Consider the following 9,759-nt stretch of genomic DNA (forward strand, 5'->3'; position numbering starts at 1 on the left):
GGGCGGGGCAGAGCGCCCAGCTGGTGCGAGGGCTTCTCAGGTGCGGAAACAAAGCTCCGGGGAAGGGAACTAAGTGGGAGGTCGTTGCTTTATGAGGAGAGGAGATCGCGGGGGGACCAGAGAAGCGTAAGTGGGCGGGATGATCGCAATTGTGGGAGCCTCCTGGTGCATAGCAGCTTCACGTTGCGGGAGCGCGGCAAGTACGCGGAGTGTCAGGAGGGGGCAGCACGGTGGGTTGCGAGGTAACACCATAGGCAGAGCAATGTAGGTGGGAGAGAGCACCGTGGGGAGAGGGGCAGTGGGCCACTGCAGGTGGGCTGGACGGACCATCAAATTTGAGGCGCTACCCGCTGGTGGGTGAGAGCATTGGATGGAGGGCGCCGCCACAAGTTGGGGAGTCCGGCCGCCGCAGTTGGGAAACAGAACCTCAGCCGAGGTATGCGCCCTGTTTCCCGCAGGATTCCTCCCCATGCGGCGCTCAGTGCTACGGGAACCCCAGCAGTTACCCCGGCTGCCCCAGGTTTCCCCTCTGGCCTCAAGTCGGGAGGGTGGACTCAGAGAGGATGATGTTCAAGTTGATGGGCCAACTCGGCAACGCTGTCGGTAGTGATGAAGCCCTGACCTCTGTCTTCACGGGGGCCCCTCCCCCCACGACCTTGCTTACTGGGTTGGGGTGAGAAGTAACGTGACTGTAGAGGGGACCTTAGGGACACCCTAGCGCCCAGCCGGGGAGTTTAGCGTGGGATGGGGCGGGAGGAGAGCAGGAAAGGCTGGCGGTGGAGATAAGACCTAAGTTCCTACTTAAGGAAACAAAGTTCCTGCGCTGTGAGTCAGGTGCTCTCAGCCCTGCTGGGAGCTCCAAACAACAGGTGGCAAACCCAAGGCCTATGGGCCCAATCCGGCCCTCCACCTGGTTTTATCCGTCTGGCACCTCCTTTCTACCCAGCAGCAGCGCCTAGCTCCTTGTCCCTAGTTAAGGAGTAGTTACATTTATACAGGCTTAAATTACACTCTGCCCTTTGAAGGCAACAGCCAGGCTGGCTGATGTCCGCCCCCCCCCCCCCCCCCCCCGTGAAAATGAGTTTGACACCCCTGGTCTAAAGGGGGTGTCACTCGCAAGGGGGAGGGGGGATTAGTGAACAAGGTGACTGTGGAGCTTAACACTTGCCAGTCCCCTGCCACAGACACCCAGACGGACCCCTCCAGGGTGTTGTCTCAGGAGGCACTGTACTGGGGTGCAGTGACCTCAAGAGTTTCATACAGGGCACCATCCATCCCATGTTCATGGTGGGGATGGCACAGTGCCTAAGACTGCTAGATGCACAGTAAATGTTTGTCAAGTGGTTACAAGAGGGGAAGGAGTCTAAGAAAGGCTCCTTCTGTTCACCCAAAGAAGCTGGTGAGAGCAACACAATCCAGGTATTTGCTATAGGGCCAGCCCAGACAGAAGGGTGGCAGGATAAACAAAACAGACTTAGGTTGGGTGCTTGCAGTAAACACTCTCCTCATCTCTCCTCTCATCTCTCTGAGAATCAAAATTTTATTGTAAAAGACAGGGGGAAATGACTGCTGTGGACAAATCTGGAGGTCTGATCTCTGCCCTCAGCTAGGATTAATGAAGAAATTCCTGAACCTCCATGATTATGAGAATCACCTGGCCAATTTTTTCTGGTTCCACTGGAACCACTGAAGTCCAGTTTCCTGGAATAATGCCAGGAAGTATGTATTTTTAACAAGCTCCCAGCTGTTCTGGTGATTCCAGAGTCTGAGAGCAAGTGACTGATGGATTGAGCCCAGCAGAGCCAGCGATGCTGAAAACGACACTGGGTGTTTTGATGGTGGCATGCAAGTGACCTTCACTCTCCAAGGACAGGAGGAGAGCCAGGTTCTAAGCACCTCCACTCAGAGGTCGTCAGTGCCCCTAGCCTAGGATTTGTGCTCTGGAATCACCCATCCCTTTCTAGAGCATCCTACACTTGGAAAAGTTGATGCACACTGATTTTAATCTTCTTAAAAATTGATGTTTTTAATAATTTAGAGGGCTGGTCATTTGTCATCCAATTGTTTGTAATATAGAAAATGATAGATACAAGCTAAGAGTTCAAACACAACAGTGGATTATGTGAATTATGATAAAAATATACACACAATTTTCAAGTGCTGTTTCAGTTATGAAGGGAAATATCTATTGTCCTGTAAATACGTTCAGGAAATACTAATAAGAGGCAGAGTGAAAAATAATGGAGGCCTGTGTGTGCATGTGTGTGAGGATGAGTAAATAAATCTAGATGTTTTTATTTCTTTTGCATATTGTGAGTATTGTTTTTTCCTCCAATGAACTAGTATTGTTTATGGAATAAAAATAGTACAGTTAGATAAAAATAATAAAGTTTAGAGTTGTCGGCTAAGATTATGACTGTTTTTGCAAAGGCTAAAAACAAAGCTAATTACACAGAGTGACAGGAAATGTGTCATTCTGCCCCGGCTAAGCTCATGAGCTCTGATCCATGGCTCAGTTTCTCAGAGAATAATATATAGATCTCAGCTAACCTGGAAAGACAGGGCCATCTCTTCTCCCTTTTTCTTTTGCAATACATGTATTTTAATGGTTCAACTGGAAGTATTATGCTTTACCTTGGGCCTTAGAAGAGAGCTCTCTGATACCCAAGGGCAGAATTGCATGTCCTATTGACTGTACAGCTCCCCTCCAGCAGGGCATATATGCTTTATTCTCTGTTTCTGCCTTACAAATTCCTCCAAACTTTTGTGGCCTTTGCCAACCCACACGTATCACAGGAACAATTATTCCAAGGGTCAGAGTTCAGGTGTGCTTCACTGGACCCTCTCCTCAAGGTTTCACAGGTATGGGTCCTGGTCTGAAACTCACCACAGGAAGGGAAGATCTGAGCACAGTGCGGTGGTGCTGTGGTAGGATTCATCCTCTGAGGGCTGCTGGACAGAGGACGTTAGTCCTTCATCAGCTGCAGGCTTACACTTGCCTCTCATCTTGGCATTTTCCCAAGGTTCTGAGCAGGAGCTAGCTTTCAGCTAATCTGCAAGCCCAGCTACATTTCCATCTCCCTTTTTCTGTCTCCTCTTCCCTCTCCTTCTCCCCCAGAGTTTGGAAAGTCCAAGAATAAATGAAACCATTTGCTAGACCAGGAATGCTGCCTTCAACCCATGCCTCCTGCACAGTGAGCAGGAGCAGGACAGCAGGCACCAGCACCTGACGGTCAGCACCCAGGTCCTCACACGTATTCTCTGTCAATACTGTGGACGCCCACTTGCTTTTCCTTTCTTCTCCATGCACAGCAGTTTTTGTTTATTTTTGGTTTAGCAAACTGTCAATAGTAACAAATGAAATCTTCTTTTGTTAACAACCCCTTCCCCATTAATGGTGTGTCTGATGGGTAAGGGCAAGAACCCAGGATTTTGAGGCCAAGACCTGAGTTTGAACCCAGCTCTTCTGGTCAAAAATGGAAGCTCTGGCCACTACTTTAGTAGGATATCTCTCACAATATCTCCCGCTTTCTTGGGTCTCAGTGCTGTGATCCCCACTGTCTTTACTCTGTGATGATGATACAGCAATAACTTCTTACTTGTTTATTCTGCTTCCACCTTCTAGTCTTATATCTGATATTAAAAATACTTGAGCTCAGACCCTGCAAGAGGGCATGTTATAAGCCAAAGCAGTATTACTATTAGCAAGGAAGCTAAATTATTCTGGGAACTATGTAATTGGTCATCAGAAACATAAAGATAATTCATCTAGCTATAGGAATTATCAAAGATTCAGTTAAATGGCAATATTCAATGTCATCAAAAACTTTAATGGCTACAGTCCTCTCAGACATGGGGAGACAGGTTGGCTCTGTGGGTACTGAGTCTGAATTTTCCCATGAAGAGATTCTGATGAATTCCAGCTTAATCCCACGAACCCATGGGCCACATAAACAGTCCCACAGGCCTGGGAGAAAGAAGCCTGTTGTGTGTCATTGCCTCTCTTGACCTCTGCTTCTTTGGCTAAAACACACTGCTTTCCAAGGCTCTTGACCGTGGAGCTGACATAGAACCGTTCGTGTGTGTGTCCCCCCGCCCCCAACCCACCACCGGCTGCCTGGTTCTGGCTCAGGAGGCGCCCCTCTCCTCAGGCTGCTTGGCTACTGGTCTTCTGCCTCCACGCTAGCACTTTGACCTCAGTGGGGGGTTCAGAAAGTTTCTTTTTAAACTTACTCTCAGACTTTTTTAAAGTCAAACAACCCCCCAAATTAAAGGACACATCTAAAGTAAGGTGAATAAAGTGCAAGTTGGAAGTTTAGGTGATGAGGTGTCGGAGGAACATATACTAACAGTCAGCATGGCCTCTACATTCAGATCAGGTTCCACTCTGAGCTTCCTATCACCCAAACCAAAAAGAAAAAAAAAATTTTAAAAGGGAAATGCTAAGATTTTCTGTAAGGTCCTACTTTTTGGTGAATGGGTTTTGTGAAGTTTTTCCCCCCTTATAGTGATTTGGAATCATAGAAATAACACAACAGAATCTCTTAGGAGTGCAGGCTTTTCCTGGTGGGCCAAATAATAAGGAACCAATGTACAGATAAGAGATCAGTTTAGTGTATGTGGAGGGAGTACGGAGGAGGTTGTTGGATTATCTTAAGGGAGTTTTCTACCAAAGTGTTAAATGGAGAGAGAGAGAGAGTAAGTGAGTGAATAATTTACCACTTTTGCCCAGAGATCCTGGCCAATGTTCCAGAGCCTCCCCTTGCACATTTTGGAGAGTCTGCTGCAAGTAAGCCAGTAGCTCTTTTTCTAGAATATAACCATCTCTGGTTGTTCTGGTTCTGTTCTTTACATCCATTTTAAAAAAATGAGGCTCTTGTGGTTCCAGCTTGTTTTCCCTTCTTGTTATCTATGTCCTGGGGAAACAGCTTCAATTTTATTAGCAAATGGGTCCTCATTTCTCTCTGTGAAACATGCTTCTGGAATCCTCCCTAGAGATGGCTAATTTTAGATAGTGTTTATAAATGCCTGAACTTCGTTCAGGTTCAGTGTCTTCCCTGCCTGTTCTTGTCCTCCTCGTCACTAGGTATGCAGGCAGACACATGCGCACACACTGTAGGCAGGACGTGAAACGAGCTTCATTTGTATTCCCAGCCTTTATGAGGACAAGCAGTGGGAGCTCCAGCCTGCATTTTTGTTCAGTGAACATTCAGCTTCCAGCCACATACCAGCTTGTGTCCCAGGACCTGGGACACTCTTCAGGGACTTCCACCTCATCCCCGGCTCAGCTTCCTCCATCTCCTGTACTCCCCTGCTGTACACCTGACACACCATCTCTCCGCTGGAGGTCCTGGGCCAGCACTGGATCTGCAACCGTCTGATGTCCCTCCTCTCTGGGGGTGATGAACACAAAGTGTGTCAGAACATTGGAGGGGTCAACCGAAGTCCCCTGGGGCTTAAAGCCCAATTCTGGAAAGAGTGGTGTGATCTGTCACTAGAAGGACAGACAAGGGGGTTGAAATATTCTGAGCAGAGGCTTTGAGAAAGAAGGATGTGTACAGGACAAAAGCAAGGTACTTGTGGACACTGCTGCCTAGTAGCCTGTAAAGGGGCCTGGGAGTTTGGGGAGAAGCTACAGCTAAGTGGGGAGAGAGAGGGAGGAGAGACAGCAGGGGAAGAACAGGGGGAGTGAAAGTGGGGTTAGGGAGGTAGGGAGAGCAGTGGTGGAGAAAGAGCAGGGAGAGAGAGAGCAGGGGGAAAGAGCTGGCTGACAGCCGGCAGGTGCTGGATGAGGAGGGACCCTGAGGATTTGAAGTTGAGACTCACTGTGAGTCCACGGGAGCTGGAGGGTAAGTTGGAGATGAGAGGCTGCCCTGGCACTGTGCACTGCAGACCCAGCGCTTCGCAGTGGACGTGGAGTTGTCCCTAAGCCCTATTGGATGGAGCTGGACTACTCACCCCTTAGTGTCAAAGGTTACGTGCTGAAATTAGTTCACAACTCACTCCTTCTCCTAGATCTTAGGTCCCACTTTACTGGTTCCAGGGAGGTGGAATAGCAAGTGGTCACTGAGTGAGGACCTATGGCTTCTGCCAAAGGATGTGTCAAAGCAAACATGATGTGTGCTGACAGCAAAGCTGTCCTTCCTCTCCCCCCTGCCACTGTGGGCCAGGGGCTTAGTCACCCTGGCCGGAGGGGACTTCCTTATACGGCCAAGCCCTGGAACAGGAAGGGTGAGCGAAGGGGCTGTGAGCTGGCCCTGGACTCTCTGGGCTGTTGGGCAGATCCCAAAGGCCAGAGAGGGCAGGGAGGGAGACAGGCCCTCACACAGGCTCAGCTGCAGTCCCTGAGGTCACAAAACAGGACACTCTGGGGCCTCTTACTAGCGGGGCTTGACAAGTTTGGGGCATTTGTAAGTCCTGGGTGTTCTGGTGGTGACATAAGCTTTGTAGGCAGTGACCAGCATGATTCCTTTAATACAGTGAAAATAGGAAATGTCCGAATGCATCGCATTTAGTGAGAGCGGCTGGAGTTCTCCGAACCTGATTTCTGCCGTGTGCAGGTCACGTAAGGTGTTCACTGGAATGGTCTGAGTGAATTATATCTCAGCGAAGCTGTTACAAAATCATTTGCTCTATTTTTTTCCCTAGCTAGCTAATGTTGCAATGTAGAAAACACATATCTAAAAAGTAATTTTAAATAAATAAGTTTTATATGTTACCATGAATGCAATACTGATGACACATAATCCTGTCCAATCCAATTTGTGATTTTATTAATTTCTGGGCAGTTGACAAGTAATTTTTATTCCCAGACTGAAAAATTAGGAGAACCCTTAATATCGAGGCTTAGCCATGTTTAAGTGGACAACACAGCATTTTTAGGTAGAGTCACCATGCTGGGCATCAGATCCTCAGAACTTACTCATCTTGTACCTGAAACTCTGTGCCCTTTGACCAACATCTTGACCAATCATACCTCAGTAAAAAAAAAAAGATGATGAATAAGTTCCCTGTAGAATAGATTTGGACATCTTTGTCCGAAGGAGGTTCTTTGCCACCTGTCTGATGACTTACAGGTCCCAGGAGGGTGGCGTGGCTGTTCTTCCTTTTAATACAATACACTTTCTCAAGGTAGCACAGCTTTAGTACAAATAATAACCAACTCTGAAGATTTATTTCTCTTGTAGGATCCCAAGATGAGCTGAACATTCTCCCTGCTCTGGAGTGGAGTGCTTCCCAGCACACACGGTGTTGTCCTATTAAGACAAGTCAACTACCCATCAGGGTGGGGGTAGAAGTAGAAGCGATGCAACACTGGGCCCTCTGTTGAATGGTTCTCAGTATACATCTGGTTAGCCAGTATGGCAGCACAATCACCGAGTCTCAGGGGTTTTATATTTGTGTTTAACACACATGACATTGAGCTTGAAATGATGAAACAGTGATGTTCTTGCATACTGGTGTATGAGAGAGAGAGAGACATAGGGGGAGACAAAGAGACACAGACCCAGGAACATAGAATGTGCCACAGTGCTACTCAAATGGTTGTTTTCAGTTCCTCTTCTGGGTAGGAAGTGGTTTCTTGGTAAAACATGGCCTCAAAACCCCACCCTCATTGCCACAGCTGAAAGATGAAAACAGATTCCCTAAGGGGAATGGAAGAAAAACACCCAGATAAGAGATGCATCATTCCTATAAGCCATGTCCCATATCTTCTAGAACATCTGGAAGAGAAGCACCATTTAGCACAGATCAACTGGATGCACATACTATACTTAGAACAGGTTCATAAGTAAAGACTGAACTTTGGGATAGAAGCCTTGAAAGGAGGAGCGGCCATCTCTGTTGGATAAGTTCTGATAGTGAAGTGGGACCCAGAGGAAACATAGTCTTGACCAGCAGAGAAAGTCCCTGGGGAAACAGTAGGTAATCGCCGATTCCTTATTGAGGAGTGAATGATCGGAATCAGTCTATTGAATGTCTCAGGTTCTGCTGAGTACTCTGAATAATTTGTTGATATTCATTTTCATGAATTGCTTTAGGTATGCTGAGTTGACATTTCCTTACAGTGAAGAATGTGGTGCCAAACAATGTAAAACATCAGGTGAAGATCCTCTAATTCAAAAACACACATGTGTTCTTTGTTCATTGCAGCATTGTTTATAATAGCCAAGGTATGGAACAAACTAGGTGTCTATAAATACTCCAATTGATAAAGATAATGTAGTATGTATACACAAGGGAATGTTATGCAGCCATAGGAAAGAATGAAATCTCACCATTTACCACTACATGGATGGACCTAGGGGGTATGACACTAAATGACATAAGTGAAACAGAGAAAGACAAATACTGTATGATTTAATTTCTGTGTAGAACCTAAAACAACACAAATAAGCAAAACAAAACGAAAACAGGCTGTTAGAAACAGACCAAAAAGATGGCTGCTGGAGAGAGAGGGTGGGGGTAGATACAAACAGTGAAGGAGAATAGAGTCAATGATACTGTGATGGGTTTGCACAGTGACAGGTGATTGCTCAATTAGTGTGGGGGTCCCACTGTAAGGTATAAGAATCTCAAGTCACTCTATTGTACATCTGTAACTAATATAACTAATATGATATTGTATACCAACTATATTAAATTTTAAAAAGAAAATAATCATTTAAAAAACAATGTGGACTTTAGAAAGATGCCTTCTGATGGAGAGTGCTGTGTTATACAAGTTTGCTGCATCGTTTTTCACGCCGTCAGGACCCAGTTCTCAATGTTTCTCTGGATTTAATAAAGGCCATATTTGCTTTAGAGAGAGATGAATTAATTATTACTCTGAGCCCTTTGAATAGACTCTTTGAGTGATGCTGAATCATGAGAAATATTTCTTGATGCTGAGTGCTTCCTCTGGACATGAAGTTCCCAGGTTTATAGAAAAATTTGGCCTGTTAAATATTGATATGGGAGAAGAAAAAAAAAGACTCCTAAGGGTTTCTAAAAGGATGATTTGATTTAAAACAATACACATAGAAAATGTCCAAAACCTTTGGGAATCAGTGTGACAGTTAAAGGAGTGATTGGCCTCCAATGTCACCACCGAGGACATTGGGGATTTGGCTATTTAGTAATTGTAGGTTACTTTATTTTTTAAGAAAGGGCGTGCTCAGCTTTAGCTATTTTAGTCGCAGTGAGAAAATGGGATTCAGTGTTGACCAAAAGACTGGATAGTCATATCTTCGCTTTTTCCTAATCCTCAGAGTAATGGGGTAATTTTTGACTCACTCGACTCCTTCAGGTTCCTCAACATTTCTTGTTTAAGCAAAGCTATTTTTACAGTTATTCAGTAACCAAGAGGAACTTCCAAATACAACTCAGATGTATCTTAGTTTTCACTTTGTTGAGCAAAGATGCCGCAACATTTTGACCTTGAGATAATTGACATTTTTCCTCCATACATGTCATACTCAGTCGATCCAAGAAACAATTTTTATCCTTAAAATATCTTTTCATCAGAAATCATAAATTCATGAATTCCCTCTCTTTTTTTTTTTTTTATTTCAATCATTGTTCAAGTGAATTCCCTCTCTTTGGCACCCTTTTATTTTCTCCCACAATGGTCACATTTATAAATCACATCTAACAAACGCAACGTGGATCCTGATATAATGTCATCCAGAATAACACAAGACAGTGGTGGGGGCGGATCTTGCATTAAAGAAGCTCACACTGGCCAGTCCTGGGCCTCAGTAACACGATCTGGGGTTG

Source organism: Phyllostomus discolor, chromosome 1 (assembly GCF_004126475.2).
Source record: "Phyllostomus discolor isolate MPI-MPIP mPhyDis1 chromosome 1, mPhyDis1.pri.v3, whole genome shotgun sequence".
Lineage (NCBI taxonomy): Eukaryota > Metazoa > Chordata > Mammalia > Chiroptera > Phyllostomidae > Phyllostomus > Phyllostomus discolor.